Raw genomic sequence first — 17190 nt, 5'->3', positions numbered from 1 at the left:
TGACAAGGCTCGAAAGCCCATCAAGGCCTTTCTTTTGTGTCATGTCATCAATAGAATTTTGAGGATTAAAAGGAGTGGCATTCACATTGCTATTAATCTCATTTATCAGCTGTTTTGAAATACCCTCACTTTCAGGTGCCTGAGGTAAAGTTGGCCCTTTCCCGAATTTCATTCCTAAAAACTTGCTACTACCAAAACAGAATCCACGTTCTTTGAGCACCTGCTCATCCTTTCCCCCACTAGCCAATTGCTGAACGGCAATTGACCCCTCTCCGAGACTCATGCTTGGAAAATTGCCACTTCCATGACCACCTTCCCCCTCATCCTGCACAACTACACCTCCTCCACCCCCGTAGGCGGATGACCAGACTCCTCCGTCACCACACCACCATCTCCCTCCTTATTGCCCTCCTTAGCAGTAGAACTGTTAACAAGAGATAAGGGAGTTAATTTACGACGAGTACCCCCCTCCGCACGAAGCCATGCACCAAACTGCATGGATGAGTTATCATCCATTACAAACCCTGGTCCATTTTTAGAACAACCAGCATCATCATGAACCAGCCACCACACCTGAAACATATCTTTGGAAGTTTCTCATTGAAAAGGCACCCATAGCTTCCCATCGGTCAAGTGAATAAATCTCCCACGAGCAATAGGTTTAAAAAGAGGCATATCAATTTTCACTCGAAGAAATCTTCCCCACCCTACACCATCATCCGCTGCATCCACCTCTAAAACCTTGCCAACAGAGGCACCTATCTACTCTCCATATTCCTTTGTCATCTTCCCTAAAGGTAGGTTATGCAATTGTAACCAGAATATCTCAGATTCGAACTTAATCTGAGTAGGTTGCAGCTTACCATCGCAAGGACGAAGGGGAAACAACATATTATCAAAAATCCATGGCCTTCCTTCTAAAATTCTGTTCTTATCTGCATGTGTTTCAAAAATTACTACGAAGATATTCTTCTCCACCTCTTGGAACACAACTCTTTTGCTAATCCTCCAAATTTTAGCCATCGTATTTGAAATAAGATCTTTCCCAATGACATGATCGCTGCATACTTTCCCAATGAGACTACGTTCACCTTTACGTTGTACTTCCTCTTCTTCCTCAACAGGAAACTCGAGAACTACCTCCTCCTCCGAAGAGAGGCATAGTTGTTTCCATCTGACTTCCAAATCTTCCATAGTGCGTAGCTTTGGGGCGAGTGGGTGGTTGCAGCCATTTCATAGTAGCGCTACCACCATAACGGTAGCCATCTCGTTGGCCATGTTACATAACATTGTGCATGAAAAAAAAGCTTTTCACATAAATGAAATACAACATGCACGTCAAAAAACAAATCGAGAACAACTGATTGGGCTCTGATACCAATGTTAGAAATACTAGATTAGAATATGTAGTGGAAGTGATATTACCTCGTTGGTAAATTATAGATCTAGTGCGGTTGTTCCACGGGTTCTCCAGCGTCGTTGTTTGTCCATGATCTTCACATCGATGGTGGAGTGTGCTACGTGTAAAACCAGAGCAACACTCACAAATTTCACAGCCTAAATGTCGGGACTAGAGAGAACCATTTGAGGGAGATATTTTTTGTTTTTGATGCAAGTAAGTCCCTCTAAGCGTAACCCCCAGGCTGGCCCTTAATGACCAGCCATCAAGCCTCATGAAGTGGTTTAAGAACTACTTCATACCCTCCAAGAAAGGGGTGCCCACTATGGGTGCCCCTTTCTTACAGGTACTAACATTAATTCTCAAATAGTCCTATGCATCCCAAGTAAACCGTAACTCATGGCATGGATTCGAGACCACCTAAACTTTAGTTGCAGTTTAGGATCATAGGGTAAATGCAATTGCTGCAGAGAGGCAGAATAAGAGAGAACTTTTTGTTGTGTTTTTTAGAAGGGAGGACATGCATGATTGAAGGCCAAAATCCCAAATCAATCTTCCCAAGAATTTAGCCTCCAGGGATTGGCTTAAGTGATAATGTAACGCCCTATTAGAAGGCCCAAACCACGTGGCCTATACTCTAGAAGGACTAGTCAATGATACAGTTGGAGCCCCATTGGAACCTTATAAAAAATAATAATTTTTTCTTCCCAATCAATGGGGGATCCCATTCACCACCTATCCTTATCCTTATCATATGGGGTATCACAATCTCCCCCTCTTAAATTTTCTACATCCTCGTCGAGCTTGTCCGTTGTAGGTGGCAAGGCTCAAGTCCCACATTTTTGGTTGGGATAGGCTTTGATACCATTTATAATGCCCCAATGGAAGGCCCAAATCACATGGCTTATACTCCAAAAGGAATAGTCAATGATACAATTAGAGCCCCATTAGAATCTTACAATGTGAGATCTCATTCACCACCTACCCTTATCCTTATCATATGGGGCATCACAATAGCAAAACACATATACTAGTGTGTACAACATGAGCCTTTTTCATAAAGTTCAATATGCAGGAAACAAAAACATTTAATTTTCATATGCAGATCTCAAAACATAATAAACATTTCAGAGCGATATTTCAGTCTTTTTCATATTTCAAAAATCAACAGCTCATAATAAGAAAACGCTTTGGCATAACATAACTGAACATCTTCTTCTTATTGTATCATATCGTATCGTATCGTATCATATCATATTTATATACTTCAAGTTTACCCATAACATATAAACTCATTTATTCAAAACTAAAAATATATGTTCCTCCACCACGATACCAAAGAAATATCTCAACAAAATAAATTAAAAATCTCCACAAAGACTCAGAAATATCCATGACTCAAAATACTAAAGCAACATAAAATAATAACACTACCAAATAAGACTCTCCAATAAGCCCTTGTATCATGTGGCACTTATTCTTCTACGATCATCAAAACTTGCTAGTAGTCCCTATTCTTGACTTCCAGCTAATGCATCAAAATTATCTAAAAAATATTGTGGAGATAAGGGATGAGTTATCAACAACTCAATAAGCAAAGAACATATACTAGTATATAAACATGAGCATTTACAGAGTTAAGAATGCTAAACAAAATATTATACTTACAAAATGCAGAGCCAGAACATATTATACAAAATATCAAAGCGAAAATTCAAAAATATTCTTATTATAATTTCCTTTGGCATATCATAACTGAAACATCACATCAGAACATAATTTTATATTTAACCCCTGTGGTAGGGCACCGACAGCCAATCGAGTAGAAACAGAATGTGAAATCTTTCCCTTATTATTCTTGGAGCTCTGAGTGTGCACACAGAAAAAATCATGCAGAAAATCACTTTGGCTATCAAAATGGGTGCACTGGAAACAGAAAAGTTGGTACCAACCCAAATAGAGGCCACAATTTTACACCTGTGGTAAGGTTAGAACAAAACAGAAACAGAATGTTATGTCAGAGGTTTTAGAAATCACATCATATCATATCAGAGTATATAACATTTTCAGAATAGAACAGAATAAGATCACAAAAATATGATTTATGCACAAATTTTCATATTCGCTTTCTTTTGCACAGTTCAAAAAAATGTCAAAATAGCTATTGTCTACACCAGTCATGACATAAAATACTTTATTCTTATACAAATTTTCATGAATAATTCCAAACAAATAACTGAGATTGTTTAAAATTTCTTTTCATAACAAAACATGCATATTTTTCCAAAATCGATCTCAATTGATTTTGTTTTATGCAAAGTCCAGCATATGAACCGCGCTTACTTGGCCTTTTTAGATTTTTAGAGTTTTCCTACAACAGTGCTGAACGAATATTAACCGTAAAATAGTCACTCGGTTCATTTTATTTTATGCAAAATCTAGCATAGGAACCCCGCTTACCTTGACTTTTTAGCTTTTCAGAGTTTCCCCACAACAGTGTTAAACGAATATTAACCGTCACCTATAAAATAGTCACGTAACTTCAATAAATTTTTAATTAAACACGTATTTCGATACTTAAACCTAAAATACTAAAATAACCTATTTTTTTCCCCTAAAAATCTAATATTCACGTAATCCTCAAACATTATTATTTCTCAAATTCATTAATATCTACTTAATTTCTCTGACCAAGATATAAACTCTAAATTCTTTGAAATTTGTTACCAACTAATATAATTTAAAACCTTAAACATTTTCTGCTAGACAAATTTTTGGCTAATTTAAAGTAAGCCGGAGCCCACTTAAAATGATCCAATAGTTTTTGCAATAAGGTACAACCAAGCCTATTAAAATCAAGTCCAATACTATGGCAGAGGATAAACTTTGTAAGTTCAAAATATGATCTTTGCCATGGATAACACTAAGGATATAAACGTAACTAAGGACATTTTGTTTTTATCATAACAACTTAACGGCATGCATGTGCTTTACGCAAAAGCCAGCTCTTTGGATTTGTAACTGATAAACATTCATTGAGAAAAAAAAATAGGGGTTGTGCGACGGAGACTCATTGTGAGAGAATGAGTTGCGACGGAGTAGAGCGAGTGGGAGATGGCTGACCCGACGATGGAACACTAAGAGAGAAATAGAGATGAGCGAGAGGGAGAGAACAGAGAGAGAGGGTGATCACGGCGTGAGGGAGGAGTGGGATGTTATCGAGAGATAGCAGTGGCTTGGGGTGGCGTAAGGTGCCCAACAACACTTTCTATGCAGGTGGCAGCGTAGGTGTGGGAGCTGGCGACGTACGATGGCTTTCCCGAGATGTAGTGGTGGCGGGTTCCAGTTGTGGGGTACTCTGTGTTCAAAACTGAATTCGCTTGATTTATTTCCTCAAGGAATCCTATCCACCTAGGGCTAGCTTACTCCTTCATAATCAAAACGAATCGCTCCTCCTCCTAGGTAGTACCTAGATAATCGTTCGGGTATTAATTTAATCTCAAGACTTTATCTCTTATGATTGACATAGCTCTTCTATCCTTCAGGAGTTGTCTCTTATTCTGACTCTAATAAAAAGGATCTATTTATACTGTTCACTTAAATCCTTAAGACCAAAATTTTACTCCCCACATATTTGTCTCCAATAGAAGGGTGATCTACGTTTTCCACAAACACAATGCTTCACCAAAAGCCATTTAATGGCAGCTGGATAAAACTACTATCATAAGTGAATCCTACTCAAAGCTTCTCCCACACACTTTACTCTTTTGAACAAAAATTCCATGGAATCCTCAAAATAAAAACAAACTCCAAATACGCAGAATACTAATTTGTCAACCTTCAATATCCTTCCTTGTATTACTAAAAGGCATTCTATATCTACATTGGTATGAATAGTAATACTCCTAATGAGAGTTGTTACTCTTATCACTTGGTAACAATTCGGAGTATGAACTGAACTTTTGTGCAGTACCACAATCACTAAAAACAAGGGCTCGCTTGAATCATACAACGTACAAGTTACAAACCTCAATGACTTGACATTACCCAAAATAACAATAATGCAATAATAACATCAATTGCAATCAAATCAATCTTAACTAAGCTTAACAATACATAGGTCTTAGAAAAATACCAGTGACGAAGTCAGCTTCTTCAATTCATGTGGCGTTAGCATATGCGTCTCCTTGAGTGACAGCTTACACTCTAACGGGTACGTGTTGCCTTGGCTTTGGTTTGTAGTCACCGTTGAGGGAAACCCCCTTTCCTTCCTTCCTCAAAGAAATACTGGGGCAGTCTTTGATCATATGCCCTTGTCGGCCACACCTGAAACAAGTCCCCAATGCGATTCTGCACTTGCCTCCATGGTGTTTAGCGCACTCTCCACAAAGTGAAAATATGATCGGCATTGAGCTCCCAGTCTCGATGTCTTTTCCATTATCGGGTCCATTAAACATCTGCTTCCTTTTCGAACTATCTTCAGTAGCATACGGTGAAGTCCTCTTTCTTTCCGAAATGATCTGGGCAGTTAACACCCTTATGTTCTGCCTTTGCTATGGTAGCGACATTTACCAACTCCTGATAGTTATCAATCCTTTGACAAGCCACTTAGTTGTGGATTTTTGACTGAAGTCCTCCCTGGAACTTTTGTGCTTGCATCTTCTACGTAGACTTGGCAGCGTACTCTTCCACAATTAAACTACCTTAGGTGAGGAGCAAACCTTCTTAATGCCATAAACTTGGCAGCGTACTCTTCCATAGTTAAACTACCTTGGGATAGAGATGCAAACTCTTGCGCCTTCTGTTGTTTAACTGAATCTAGGAAGAATCGGTTGTCAAATTCCCCCTTGAATCTTCCCCAAGTCAAAGCGGCTAGAGTTCCTAGCTACCTCACTAGAAGTTGTCTCCAAGTATCCCACCAAATGCTAGCTTCTCCTTGAAAAGATACCCAGCATATAGTACCTTATGTTCCTCCATGCATCCCCCGATCTCATATGTCATTTCGAGATTGATAATCCATTTTTCTGCTTTCAGATGTCCTTCATTACCAGAAAAGTTCAGGTAACAGTGGATCAGGAACTTCCCATACGAACAACTCCTAACTTTGGGTCTATGTGCGTGCACTTGCTACTGTTGCTAATGTCTAAGCATGTCAGTCAGTAGATGTATTGCTTCAATGAATCCTTGCCGTCCATTGGAGGATTATGATCTTCATGGTTGTTATCTCCACGAGAGTTCCTAGGTAATCTACCACTTGTCATGTGCTACTTCCTAAAACACATGTGTACACGTATCAGATACATGTACTAACTCTTATACTTCAAGAAATTCAAGCCTAATATTTGGTACATTTCCTAAGGACATGTATGTGAGATGAATGAGTTGGCATAAAATGAAAAAGACAAACAATACATAACACAACATAACATGAAAAAGACAACATTACATGACATGGCCGAATATGTAACAGATAACACTACGTGACATGGCATAACATGTAACAGATAACATTTCATAACATGCCATAACATGTAACATACAACATTTTATAACATTGCACAACATGTGATAGAAAATATTACGTAACATGACATACGTGTAATAGATAGCATTACATAACATGATATACTTATAACATATAGAAATACGTGACAGAATAAATTGTATAACAGATAATCATGAAGTGACATGGCCTAGTATGGCATATATGATAACATACATACATAAACTGTAGTTTCATTACCCATCACGCATACGCAGTAAGCTGATAGTAAGTTAAGAGCTAACCTACAGTGATCATCACGTTTTACAAGACAAAGCACGAAACACGAGAAACTATAAGTAGGAGTTCTAAATATTTGAAACTTAATCACTAACAAATTATAAACATGAAGAAATGCTAACTTTGAGTAAAATTATCATTTTACCATCTACATGTGAGAAAATGATAATCTTACCTGTAACAGCCCGCTAGAAATTCATTGGTGGAATTTCTATTGACTTTAGGAATCTTTTGAAAAACCCATAAGTTTTTACGAATCGACCAATCGCTCGGGTTTTAGCTTGTCGTCATAATCAGTGTTATCACTCACTATGGTGCTAGATTTGTGAGTTTAATTATTTGAGATAGTTAGAAGTGTCAGAATGCATTATGGTCTGCACCATTAGACTCAGTGGATTATTTAGGATTTTATGGCGCAATAACCATTTTTCATAATTCCGGATGAAACGTCTGTTGGAAATTGTGAAATTATTTTTAGAGGCACTTCGGGGTTGAATTTCGGTAAACAATTTTCACTATAGGTTAATATGAATATTTAGAATTTTTCAGTACTAAGTTTGTTATGCATTTTTTTGGAGTGAATAGTAACCTCGATAAGCGCACCCAGTGCAGTGTTTTCAAAATCACAGTGTGAAATGTCCAAATTAGGTTAGAGGAGTTTTATTTGGATACTTGGCAATATCTTAGCCACACATAGTGAATAATATTAGAGACTTGGTACAAAGAGGAACCATTAGATGGATTTGTGAAGGAAGTCAAGGTGTGAGATCATGTCACCTAAGCAAATCTTTGTTTCATCTGGTCAACCAAATTGTGCCAGACCAAAGAGGGTTTCAACCTTAGCAAAACCCTAAATGATTGGAATCCAATTGAAACCCCAAAAGCTTGGTTGAAACCAATACCCTTAACGGTTTTCCCAAACCCTAAAGTTGGCCTCCAAACCTTTTTTAATCCGATTTCTAGTATTGTGTTTAATCACTTGATTAAATCACTTCCACTTGCTATAATTAATCAAATCCTTGTTATGACATCATTATTCAACCTTTTAAACCTTGAAAATTTGATTGAGCCAAGAAAAATTAGTTTTGGGCTTGATAGCATCTCAAACCCTAACCAAACCCCATTTAAACTCCAAATTGAAGCCCACTTGATTGGGGCCCACCAAGGCCCACGAAATTGGCCACCTTGGCAAAGCTTCTTGGAGAAGTTTCCTCCCCCACATGGCAGGCCATCCACTGCCATTGGCTGGAACCCATTAGTGCCTTGATGTGAAGAGAAGTCCACTCCATCAACCTCCATCTCTCACAGCTGCTGCAGGCAGTCCTTGCCTCTCTCTATTCTCCACTTTATGTCACATAGCCACCTCCAATCAAGGGTCATTCAAGCCCATAACTTCCCCCTCCAGAAGTCTAAAGTCGTGCAAGACACACTTCTTTCCATTTATCACTTCTTTCCCCCGTTCTTAGAGAGAAACCCAAAAGAGCTCTCTTAGGTAGATTTCTGGTTCTTTTTTGGTATCCATTTACGACCCTTTGTAAGTATTTTCGCATGATAATTCCTTCACATAAGTTGTTCATATTTGAGTCTAGTTTCTGTGGATATCTTATTAGTTTCATTACATGATCATTTGGTTGGTCAAATGTATTTTTAACCATGGGAAGGTCATTCTTGGCGTGAAACTGGAGAGTATGATATGTTTTGGAATTTTTGACCAAGCTAATGGACTTATCTTGGTCCGAAAATTTTATGGAGTGTTTTTAACATGTGTTTATGAATTTTCATTGAGGTTTTGTTGCATGAATAAAGATTTTGATGTTAGATTTTCTTAGAGCTAGAAACTTGAAAACTGGAAGTGGAAAAACAGTTTCTGTTTTGTGAAAGTTGGAGTATTTCGTGGTTTGATCTTATTCCAAAAGTTTTGATATTTTTATATGATGATCCCAAGCCTCTTATATACATGTTAGGATGTTATTTCAAAGATATTTAGTATTAGTTTTAAATATATGATTTTCTATGCAAAAGGATTGCGGTTAGGCCTAAAATTTGATGTTTTTAAGTTAGATCCGTGTTTTATTAAATTTTAGCCATGTGATTTTAAGTTTGATGTTTGGATCTTCTTTAGGACACATTTTTAAACCATGTGATGTGTTAGTTTGAAGATCACATGTCTTTAAGCCATGGATCAAGAGATTGATCAAAGTTAGTTGTGAAAAACAGTTTCTGTTTTGGACTAAGTTTAAAACCAAAAACTCCAAGTGTTGTTTTGTGATTTTTGAATATGGAAGAAATTGCAACCAAAATCAAGAGAAATGGTCTATGTAAGTTTCGGCCATAGTGAGTTTTTCATAATTGTGATTGGTTTTAAATTTTTCTGAATTGATATTTGAGTTTGGGACAAAATTTACATGAGGAATGTAAATTTTGGTAAATTTTGGAATTAGGATGTCAAATCCTTAAGTTAGAGGTAAAATGATAATTTGCCCACATGTAGAGGGTAAAATGGTAATTTTACTCTAAGTTGACTCTTTTCACATTTCTAATTGTTAGTAATTAATTTCTAACTTTTAGAATACCCTCTTACAGTTCCTCGTGTTTCGCACTTTATTCTAGTAGAATGCGACGATTGAGGTAAGTTAGCTTTTAACTTACTATCAGTTTAATGTGTATGAGTGATAAATAAAGGAACTAAATTGTATGTATGCATGTTATCATATGTGCCATGCCAAGTCATTACATATTTATCTGTTACATGGAATTTATTCTGTCATGAATTATTCATCTGTTACAAAAGATATTCTGTCATGTATTCCTATACATTGCAAGTATGTCATGTTAAGTTAAGTATACCATCTGTTACATGTATTTCATGTCACTTAATATTCACTGTCAGATGTTACACCATGTTAAGAAATGTTGTCTGTTATATGGTATGCCATGTTACGAAATGTTGCATGTTACATGTATGCCATGTTATGAAATGTACTCTGTTACATTTATGTCTTGAAGTATGTCATGTCTGTCATCTTACGTTCATGTCACGTTATGCTACGTCAGGACTTTTGTCTTTTATGTCACGTTCATGTTACGTCACGTTATGAAATTTCATGTATGCCAGTTAAGTTATTCATGTCAATCACGACCCTAAGCGCTAGGATGGGGTAATATCCTAGTGGAACTCCTTTGTTCACGCTGGAATGTCTAAATAGGTGTGAAATTTCCTGGGTTGACGAAGTACATTCAATAGGTTGCAAATGGGGCGTAATTAGCTGGTCACCGGAGCGCGCCAGGCACTAACGCCGATGGTGCCACACATTATGTTACGTGTGTCCACAGCAAGTGTGGCACAAACAAATAAGTCATGGGGCCACAACAACTGTGGAGCATGAAGTATGGAGCCACAACAACTGTCGAGCATACACTACGTGAGACACAACAATTGCGATACGTAGAATACGTGGGGCCACAACAACTGTGGAGTACATATTAACGCACTCACAGCTGGTATAGAAACCTGTGATGTGATGCGATAATCGGCAGGGACACACGGCTCAAGGGGACCTGTGTAGCACCCATATGGTCACTTTAATGATTAAGTCTATTGAATAAGATTTCAAGTTCATGTATTTTACGTTCAAGCCATGTTTCAAGTTCACGTTATGTTATGTTCAAGTTTACGTTCACGTAATCATGGTAATCCCATGATACAAGAATATGTTTCAAGTTCATGTTATGTTATGTTCATGTTTACGTTATGTTCCAAGTTCACATTTATATTATGTCATGCTCAAGGTCATGTTCAAATTATGCTTGTTCACGTTCATGTTATGTTTCAAATCCATGTTATATTTTAAGTTCACGTTCATGCTATGTTTCAAGTCCATGTTATGTTTCAAGTCACGTACATGCTAAGCTTCAGTTTCAGTTTAAGTTATGCCAGTTATGTTATGTTGTATGTCAAGTTATGCTATGATTACTTATGATTTGATTATGCATTCATGCTTTTACTGCCATGCATGCATCATTAACTTGTGTGGAAGTTTTCTATTAATTTGCTGAGATTTGTAATCAAATCTCACTGTGGTAGTCCCAACTACTATTCCTCCCGAATGGTAGATTTTGTTATAGGATCTGAAGGAGAACCAGGAATCGACCAACTGGAAACGGTCGACTAAGCGACAGTGCGACGTAGATGGTAGTACAGTAATTACCTCAAATTACTACTTGTATTTGTGGAGTTCAATCTCCAGCACTCTTTTGATCACAACCATATGGACTATTGTTGTGATCTTAGTTATTTAACATGTCATTAAGTATGAAGTATATTTTAAGTATTTGGGATATTTCAATTTGGTGCATAGTATTGCTAAAGAAAGAAAGAAATTTATTATCTGCTGCGAATATTGCATAATGCTAGATGTATGTTAGGAATATTGCATCTTATATGTATGAACGGGGGCAAGTAACCTTGTGTTGCATGTCCCGACGCTTCAGATGTCCGTCCGATCTCAAGTAGAATCTGGGGGCATCACATTATCCCTGTTTTAAGTATTTTACATCCTAACTCCAAAAATTACCATAATTTACATTCATCATGTAAATTTTGTCCTAAACTCAAATATCAACTTAGAAAAATTTAAAATTCAAACACAACTATGAGAACCACTATAGGGCCGAAACTATAAACGGCTTTTTCTCTTTGATTTTTGTTGCAATTTTATCCAACTCCAAAACTCATGATCAAACTGAAATATTGCAACAAAAATCCTCATATCCTAAGTTTAAAAACATGCTTAAAACACCCAACAAGATTATACTTCACATAATCACAAAACTCTTTAGTAAAATGATCCAAACTTTTTAACTAAAATACAACTACTGAATCTCAAGGTTTGACCTATTTCAAAAACATTTCCAAGAACTCCAAAAATCTAAACTTTCTTCAAACATGCTCATAACATGAACCTAAGAACTAACATGCTTTGAATCAACACATACAAGTCAGCAAAAATCACATAATAGCACATGAAGCACTCGGCTCCTACCCTTAGCCAAAAATTGAATTTCTTTCTCAACTAGCTTTGATCAAACAATTGAAGGCATTCTATGGTGTGATCTTCAAACCAAAACATCACATGGTTTAAAAATGTGTCCTAAAGTAGAACCAAGCATTAAAAGTAAAATCACATGGCTAGAAATAACTCAAAACATGTATCTAACTAAAAAATCAAACTTTTGCCCCAACAGTAATAATCTCTTGCATAAAATTCATATCTTTGCAACCAATGTCAAATAGCTTCAAACTAACATTCTAACATGTAGATAAAAGGTTTAGGGTCATCAAATATAAATATCAAAACCATTAGAGTAAGCCTAGACCACAAAAGACTTAAACTTTCTTAAAACAGAAACTATTTTTCCTCTTCTAATTTTTAAGGTCTTAGATCTGGGAAAAGCTTTCCTCAAAAGCTTTAATCATGCAACTAATCTCTTACAAACATTCATATATACATGTCAACAACACTCCATAAATATTTTGGACCAAGATTTGTCCATTAGCTTGGTCAAAAACTCCAAAACACAATACATTATCCAAATTGTCACCCAGATTGGCCTTTCCATGGTTACAACAACTTTTGACCAACCAAAATTCCATGAAATTAAATAAACAAGATACCCAAGAAAACTAGACTCAAAGAATAACAACTTTCATGAAGGAATCATTGTGAGACGTGATGAGTGTACGAAAGTGCACTCTAAATACCCTATTATTGGACAAAATGGTAAAATGTGAATAGAAATTATAGGAATTAATATGTATTCTTGAATTGAGTTTCTATTTACTTTAGGATACTCCTAAGTAGATTTTTATGTTTAATTTCAGAGTCTATAAAAGTGCAAGTCAAAACCCTTGTCAAATTTAAAGGAAGACTTTCAAGTGGGCAAGACGTTGGAACAAGTTAAGAACTTTCAAAAAGTGTAAGACTCTTCAACCAAGGATAATGATGGGGTTTGAGAGCAATTTGGATAAAGAAAAAAAAAAGAAAAATATCACAAAATGAAACCGCAAGAAGTCAAGTCCGAAATTCGCTAGAAGATAACCTGGACATACTTTGGTATTTTGAACGTAACTTTCCACTCACACATCCGCTTGATGCGATTCTTGATGCGTTGCAAAGCTATCTTAAAGGGCTACAAAGTTTTTTGAATAAGGATTTTCACATTCGAATTCCTGAAGCTCGTACGTGGCTATCAAGCTAAGTCCTAAAATTTAGGCCATTTTTTATGTAGGAATCATGAAGACATTAGGGTTTCTTTCCTACCCTATATAAGCATATCATTAGCATGAAAATTGAGGAGTTTTGGAGGAGAGATGGCTTAGTTCTGAAGATAGGATAAAAATGCTATTTTTATTGTTTTAGTTCTTCTATGGAGAATAAAATCTTGGGTAAAGCTTAGAGCGTTAATTGATTGGTGAAAATATTTTAACTATATTTCAATTCATAGATTAAACTTTATTGTTTAACATTCTAGGATTCAATTCTCTATTTGTTTTGGATATTATAAGTTTGAGACAATTATATTAAATCTTGCTATGGTTTGATTTTGTTGAGCTAGAATTATGAATATATGATTGTGACTTAAACAGGCTTTTCATGCCATTGATGTGATCTTTTGCTGCATTATTGTTTATGAACATAGTGTCGTCTTTAGATCTGATATTCATTTTTATATATGAAAACTATGGTTTGTAAAGAGAGAATAGATTTTAGAATTAAATTTGAGAATGTAAATGAATATAATGTCATATATTCCAATTAGGAATTTGGTGCTATAATTATTAATTGTGTATATAGTTTGGATTGTAAAAGTTAGAGTATTGGATCCGAATAATGGAAGCCCAAAGCTTTACTTGCCTTCTTATCTATGCCCTAATCTCATTTTAATTACGTGCTTTAGGTAGAATTTTCAGATTCTTGTCATATTATAATTTGATCTGTTCTTTTAACGTTGCGTCTTGTTGTGTTTCTTCCGACTACCTGTGGATCGACACCTTGAACTAGTTTGGGCATAATCAAATTTTGGCACCATTGCTGGGGAGACGGTGGAAGAAATGATACAAATAATTTATTTCAGTAGTTTGTAAAGGCGGTAACTTTGTTCCCTCTTTTAACCTGCTACATTTTTTCTTTCTTTCCTTTCGTATTATTTTTAGTTTTTAGTATTTTGTTACCTTGCATGCATAGATATAAAGATGCCTTGGGTAGATTTGCTTGTAGGCATGTGCTAGAGTCAGAATCAAAATTTTTAAATTATTTATTTGACAATCCATGTAGTCCCAAAGAAATGAGTGAACATGAAAATGAACCCACTAGAACTCTTCAAGATTACCTCCACCCTACACGCACAACCACACTATCATGCATCATATTTCCAACCAACACTTGTCAACTTAATTTTAAAACAGAGATGATACAGCTACTTCCCACCTTTTATGGTTTAGAGAATGAAAATCCTTATTTGCACATGAGGGAGTTTGAGGAAGTAGTTGCAACTTTTCATAGTCATAATGCTACAGATGATGTTGTGAGACTTAAGTTCTTTCATTTTTCTTTGAAGGATAGATTATAGAGCTAGTTGTACTCACTAAGACCACGATCAATAGGATCATGGAATGAGATGACACATGTCATCTTTAACAAATACTTTCTCCAACATAAGACCAATATTTTGAAGAGACAGATCTCCACCTTTGCACAAAAGGATAGTGAGACTTTGTATTAGGCTTGGGAGAGGTTTAAGGAGCTGTTGAGTATGTGTCCTCACCTTAGTTATTTCTATGAGCGAGTTACACCAAGAGAGTATCAATTCATGCATATGATGTGTAATGGTGAATTTTTGCAGAAAAATCTAGATGAGGCTATAGAATATCTCAATTAGCTTGGTGAAAAAGTTCACACTTGGACCGGACCTAGTGCTATTGAGAGTACAAATAGGTCACAGCCTGTTGGAAATCCAAATAGTGGTAGAATTTACCATCTTAGGGAAGAGGATAACCTAAAAGCTAAGGTAGAGATGCTTACTGGGGAGTTAGAGGTGTTAAAAACTAAAGATTTAAATCCAACACACATGGCTACTCGTGTTGAATCCTTTGGACCGCGTTTTGTGTGTGGTGGTGTAGATCACCTAGCTCAAGAGCGCCACATTTGCTGACATGAGAGGAATGTATGAGGAACAATCTAATGCCTTAGGTATGTACACGAAGCTTTTTGCACCTTTCTCTGATACCTACAATCTGGGGTGGCGTAATCACCCCAATTTTAGCTAGAAATCTGAAAACCAACAACCTGCGCAGCCACCTAGAGCTTACCCTGCACCATATCATGCATCATCCTCTTCTAGGAACCCTTTAGAAAATATTTTATATGCTTTTATTGAGGCACAGGGTAAAACTAATCAAAAGTTTGAATATTTGATTATGCAGGTTGTTGAAGGAAACAAAGTGATAAAGAGCCATGTATCCAAGTTGATGAGCTCATTGAGTGTGAATGAGCGTGGTAAGTTCTCTTCTAAAGCTCAATCCATACCCCAAGGTCAACATATAGCTCAAGAAAATTTGAAGGAGGTCAATGCCATTGTGACATGAAGTGGTAAGTCTTTACACATCCTAACAACTCATAAGCCATAGGATGTTGAAGAGAAACAAAGCAATAATAGTGCCGAGTTGCCCAAGGAAGCCAAGGTAATCAAGAGCCTAATTGAGGTACAATTTCCTCAAGCTTTAAAATTTGGTACGCGAACTTTGAATTACAGCAATGAAATATTGGAGAACCTTAGGCCATTGTTTCAAATACCGTACCGTACCGTACTGGTCGAAATATGCCATATCGGCCACTGGTCTCGTACAGGTATTGCATATATTTCATACCGGCCCAAATAGCAGTCGTACCGGCCTATATTTTGGCTTGTACCGGCCGATATTTTGGCCTTTAATTTTTTTTTTCATTTTTTCAAACTACAAACTCATTTTTTGACCCCCAATTCAAACTAGACTATTTATAATATATATATGTATTTATATATAATTTATTCATATATTTACTAGTATTTTGGAATATTATTTTTATATATATTTATATATATATATATAATTTATTCATATATCGACTATCTCAAAACGGTATATGAAATGGTATTGGTACCAAAATATTTTGTTCCAGTGCCTTGACCGGTATGACGTCTGGTGCGGTATTCAAAATATTGCCTTAGGCAGAAAAAGATCAATCTTCCTCCTTTGCATGTTATTAAACAAGTTCATACTTATGCAAAAGTTCTCAAAGATTTGTGTACAATTAAAAGGAAGCACCATATTTAGAATACAACATTTCTAGCAGAGCAAGTTAGTGCTTTAATTGAGTAGTGAATTTCTCCTAAGTACAAGGATCCTATTTGTCCAACCATTGCATGTAATATTGAGAATCATGAGTTTGGGCAAGCCTCGCTAGATTTAGGAGCTAGTGTAAATTTGATATCTTATTCCATTTATTTGCAGCTTGGTTTAGTTGAAATTAAGACCACTTTTATTGTGCTTCAATTGGCTGACCGTTTAGTTAAGAAATTGAGAGGGATAGTTGATGATGTTTTTATCTAAATTGACAAGTTTTACTACCCTATTGATTTTTTAATTTTGGATACTCAGTCGATTGTTGAGTCTGACTCTATGATTCCTCTCATATTAGGTATACCTTTCCTTGCTATGGCTAATGCACTTATAAACTGCAGGAATGGACTGATGAAACTATATTTTGGAAATATGACCATAGATGTCAACATATTCCACATTTGTAGGCAGCCTAGGGAGGTTGATGAGTGCTACCAAACATACATGATTAACGCACTCATAGACAAGGGAGTTCATACAACTAATGATTCTGATCCCCTTGAATATTTCCTTTTTAATTCTGAGTTTGATACTATTAGTGATTCATCTCATGTTTAAGGCATGCATTTT

At 36.2% G+C, this 17190-nt stretch overlaps 1 non-coding gene across 1 annotated transcript; it reads right to left on the bottom strand.

Moving 5' to 3' along the window:
• Positions 1-14906: 14906 nt before the first annotated feature.
• LOC118348364 lies at positions 14907-15012 on the bottom strand. The gene has a single exon (XR_004801458.1). It is a non-coding gene; the product is annotated as a small nucleolar RNA R71 (small nucleolar RNA).
• Between the last annotated feature and the right edge of the window lie 2178 nt (positions 15013-17190).

This window comes from Juglans regia, chromosome 4 (genome assembly GCF_001411555.2).
Source record: "Juglans regia cultivar Chandler chromosome 4, Walnut 2.0, whole genome shotgun sequence".
Classification (NCBI taxonomy): Eukaryota; Viridiplantae; Streptophyta; class Magnoliopsida; order Fagales; family Juglandaceae; genus Juglans; species Juglans regia.
This window is presented reverse-complemented; position numbering and strand designations above follow the sequence as displayed.